The 5,036-nt window shown below is 40.0% G+C and overlaps 1 non-coding gene across 1 annotated transcript; it reads left to right on the forward strand.

Annotated features, from left to right (window-relative positions):
* The first annotated feature begins 3,114 nt into the window (after window positions 1-3,114).
* LOC123232662 lies at window positions 3,115-3,221 on the forward strand. Its single transcript, XR_006505189.1, has one exon. It is a non-coding gene; the product is annotated as a U6 spliceosomal RNA (small nuclear RNA).
* Window positions 3,222-5,036: the final 1,815 nt, after the last annotated feature.

Raw genomic sequence — 5,036 nt, forward strand, 5'->3', positions numbered from 1 at the left:
CACTGCCCCCCTGGGCAGTGCTAGACAATTTGGAAACTGTGATTGGCCCTTGTGAAGAGAGAAAGGGACAAGGAGTCACCATGAAAGCCATGAAATCCCTCAACTTGAGGCAGATGGTCTTTGAGAAGATTGATAATCTGAAGAGAGTATCTTCAAAGGAGCTTTGCTGGAGATTGAAGCTTGGATCATGGACTTGGAGTTCAGCTTCAGCTTAGACTCTGACTCCTGGACTACTTCGTTGGGTGAGTGAAAAGGGCTGACTCCTTTCCTATTTTCCTAAGAAACTAGTTTCCGTCTTGGAGGAGTCCTCGGTGGCTACTCACCACTAGCCCTCCTGGCTGAGGACTAGTATAGATATTTTCTCTAACCTCTTTCACATTGTTTCCCCTCTATTTTGTAAATAAATTTCTGACTCAAGATGTAATAAATATTGACGACCACATAATTTCATAAAATTATTGTCCAACTATTCATTTTCACCTTTACACAATGGCTTTTAAATGTTCAAGTGAAAGGAAGAATCAATCAGTGCAGCAAACGTCAATGTTGTCTTATTTTAAGAAATTGCCATAGTACCCCAACTTTCAGCAACCACCATTCTGATCAGTCAGCAGCCATAGAGATGAGACAAGACCTTCAACCAACACAAAGATTACAGCTCTCCAAAGGCTCAGATGCTGGTTAGCATTTTTAGCAATAAAACACTTTTTAATTAAAGCAAATACATCAGTTTTTTAGACATAATGCTATTACACACTTACTAGACTATACTATAGTGTAAACATAATTTTTGTATGTACTGTGAAACCCCAAAATTCCTGTGATTTGCTTTATTGCGATATTTTGCTTCATTGTGGTAGTCTGGAACTGAACTATGACTTTATGAAACAATCTCTGTCCTCAAGAAGTATTCCATCAGAGGAGACAACACATACATATAAAATAAGGAATAGGGATGCGACCTGTGATTTCCCAAGTATGAAGTAAAAAGTCCAGTTTGGTTAAACCAGAGAGTGTTGGAAGGAGAGTCTAATGAGTGTGGAAAGGTGGATTAGGACCAGATTGGGATGGGCTTCAAGACCCAAATATAGGAATTTGTATCTTATTCTAGAGACAATAGGGAGCCAGGGGAGTTCATTGCATTGAGGAGTGGCATGGTCCCTTAAAGAGACTGAACTTAAGGGAAATCACATTAGCAGTTGTTTGGAAGATGGACTGGAGTAGAGATAGACTTAAGGCTGAGAGAACAGTTAGGAAACCAAAGCAATAGTTCAGGCAAGAGGTAATGATGACCTAGCTAAAATGATAGCTGTGTGAATAATGAGAAGGGGGAAGACAAGAGAATGTTGTGGAGTCAGAAATAACATGATAGCCATTGAATCCTATGGTAGGAACTTTTGAATTCTTTGAAATTGTTCTTGGGACTGCAGAGGAGGGAAAGATGAGCACCTTCCTTCCTCAGTTGGTATGCCTTTAAAATTATTGCTGAGAGAAGGTGCAGAATAGAGGGCTTAATTACAAAGTGGATCATTGACAGGAGCAGATGATCTCATACTCAGATCCTTATCCCCCATATATTTTCCAAATAGACCTTCCTCCTGCCTAGTGTTCCAATCAACAAGTTTCTATAGGTAACTCCATTTTCATAGAATTGCAAGCCACAATCTAGGCAGTAATTATTCCTAGGATTAATGAATTTCTATTCTTTGCACTGTATTTGCCTGGATATATGTGGCTCCTAAAAATGGCACACATTCCTTAAATGAGAGATTTTAGAAAGGAAAAAAATGCATAGGAATATCCTTAAGAATAATACAAATTGGAGCAGCTAGGTTGGTCAGTGAGAGGATAAAGAACCAGGCCTGAAAAACAAGAGATCTTGGGTTCAAATCTGACCTGATACTTACTAGGTATATGACCGTGGGCAAGTCATTTAAGTCCCAATACCTACCCCTTATCCTTGGAATCCAGTATTGATTCTAAGACAGAAAGTGAGGATTTTTTGGAATCTAGTACTGATTCTAAAACAGAAGGTAAGGAATTATTGGAATCTAGTACTGATTCTAAGACAGAAGGTAAGGATTTTTTTTTAAACCCTTACCTTACATCTTGGAATCAGCACTGTGTATTGGAATCTAGTACAAATTCTAAGAGAGAAGGTAAGGAATTTTTGGAATCAGTACTGTGTATTGGTTCCAAGGCAAAAGAGTGATAAGGGCTAGGCAGTGGGGGTCAAGTGACTTGTCCAGGGTCATCCAGCTAGGAAGTATCTAAGGCTAGAAAGGTGTTTGTTTGTTTTTAAATGGGTAACACAAATTCTACAGACTGCCCTCCAGTTCTATATAAGCCAAATTGAGGGAGCAAAAAAGAATGGCTTAGAGTCTGACTAATGGCAAATCAGTAAGTAAAAAGAAGTAAGGACTTATTAGCAAGTGGTCACAGGACATTGTACTTCCCTCCTTCAATTTGTTTGCACTTAATAATTTTCTACTTTATATCATCCTTATTTGTGTGTGTTGCATCCTTCATTTCCTCATCCACACCCACATCCCTCATCAGACTGTAAACTTTTTGAGGGTGGGACTGCCTTGTTTTCCCAGAGGCTTAGCCCTGGGCCTGACACATTTTTTTTTTTTTTGGACCAGATCTGTGATTTCCTTGGTAGAGGGAACTCCCTCTACAAATGCAGATCTGTACTTTCTCTGCCATTTATAGCATTAGTGAATTGCTTGGAGCTCTGAGAGATTAGTGACTTGACCAGGGTCCCATGATCAGTATTTTTCAGAGGCAAACCTAAACCCAGTCCACTTGGACCTCTATCTACTACACCCTCTGTTGTTGCTTCTTGGTACACAAAGAAGGACTTAACTAAAAGTCTGTCAGATTGGATATGGCCATGAAAGAAGGAAACCTGCAAAGGACCTAGCAAAGTAGGATAAAGGGAGCTGGCCTCCATGGACCTAGCCTAGAGCAACAGGAAAGAATTCCATGTGTGTCGGGTATAGGGAGGAAGATAGGGCAGTAACCAAAATTCCAAACAGGAAACCACTGGGGGTGTGAAAAGCAGCAGCTGGTCTCCTACAGAAAAGGGACAAGTCTAAGAACATTGAACTTGTGCTTGCTTCAGCAGCGCACATACCAAAATTGGAATGATACTGAGAAGATTAGCATGGCCCCTGCATAAGGATGACACGTAAATTCATAAAGTGTTCCATATTTTAAAAAATGCAAAAACCATTAAACTCTAGACTAGGAGATCTTGTGACTTAAAAGGAACTACCAGAGAGTTGAACAAACCATGTTAGCCTGGCTGTGGGAAAAAGATGTCTTTTGCTTATATTTTAATTTAATTTTCTTGATAAGAAAGAGGTACGACATCAGCCTCTTCTGAATTATTTCGCATGGGAAAGCAGCGGCCGAGTGCGAAGCTGCTCCAGATATGTATTTTTAAAAGTGTTTGAAAAGCATGTTCTAATTCAGCAGCTTAGGTAAGTAGCAGCCAAAAGTTATTAGCCTTTGATGCCCATTGGTGACCTGTAGGAAATGAACCAATGCTTTCAGACCAGTTCCTGCTGTTCTGAGGCTGAGGAACTTACTCTCTCAGCAAAAATTGCAAACACTCCATCATTAGTCCCCTCTCTTGCAAGGCCAAAGGACAAACAAACAGATCTGTTCCCCTGTAAATTCCCCAAGGACTCCACTCTTGTAGAACGGCTCTCCTTCTTATGAGGATTTTTGGAGTATTCTTGGATGCAGAATTGAGGTGAGGGGTCGAGGGCACTGGAACTCAGAAGAAGCCATTGTCTTCCCTTCTCCATCTCCACCGCCCTCCAGCTCCCAATATCCCACTGCTTTCCTGGCATCACTAGGCTGAGTCACATCTGGCTCCTTGAGCTCACTAATATGCATGACACGGCCTTCCTTTTCTGACCTTTTCTAAGGGTCAGGAGAATATCCTCTCCCATTATATTCCCTTGCAATCATGACCAGAGTAGTGCTGAATTTGACATTGAATTACCAGGGGGCTCCAGCTCCAATTCCATTTTACTAAGTATGATTGTGGTCAAAATATTTAACCTTTTTTGAGCCTTGGTTTCCTGAACTGCAAAATGGGATTAATAATAATTTCCCTTCCTATCTCCTCAACTCCATCCTCTCTGGATTTCTTCAAGATTCAGCTAAAATTTTACCTTCTGCAAGAAACTTTCCCAGTTCCATTTACTGCTTATGACTTCCTTCTGAGATTACTCCCCGTTTACCCTATAGAGATCTTATTTGTTCATGGTTGTTTGCGTGTTGTCTTCTCCATTAAACTGTAATTTTTTTGAAGACAAGGACTGCCTTTTGTCTTTCTTTGAGTCCCCCAGGCTTTAGCACAGTGCCTGGCACATTTTTTGTTGTTGTTCAGTTGTGTTTGACTCTTCATGATCCTGAGGAGCATACTGACCGTGGGTTTTTCTTGGCAAACGATATTGGAGTAGCATGCCATTACCTTTTCCAGTGGATCAAGGCAAACAGTTACTTGTCCAGGGTCACACAGCTAGTGTCTAAGGTCCAATTTGAACTCAAGACTTCCTGACTTCATGTCTAGAGCTCTATCTCCTTAGCCATTTAGCTGCCTGGCACATACTGGGTGCTTGTTGACTTGATGATCTCCTCAGGTTATTTTCAATTGAATAAAAAATATAAATTATGTATCATGCAGATCAATACTTATTGGTGCTCCTTCAATCACCTTTATTTGATCTAAATAAGATCAGAGATTTTTTTTTTTCAGCCCTTTGGTATGAGTAATGAATTTGAAGATGCAGCCTAACATAATGGATAGAGAGTTGACTTCAGAGTCACAGGAACCTGGGTTCAAGCCAAGTAAGTCTCCTCTGATCCTTTACATTCTGAAGAGCCTCTTTTTTTCATTTGATACATAAGATGTCATTGTATATTCTTTGTTTAACTTTTTAAAAATAAACTTTTTGTAAGATATTTAGATATTTTCTTTCTCTTGGGTAATCCTAAAAGGAAAACCACATAATAAC

Source organism: Gracilinanus agilis, chromosome 1 (assembly GCF_016433145.1).
Source record: "Gracilinanus agilis isolate LMUSP501 chromosome 1, AgileGrace, whole genome shotgun sequence".
In the NCBI taxonomy this organism is placed as follows: Eukaryota; Metazoa; Chordata; class Mammalia; order Didelphimorphia; family Didelphidae; genus Gracilinanus; species Gracilinanus agilis.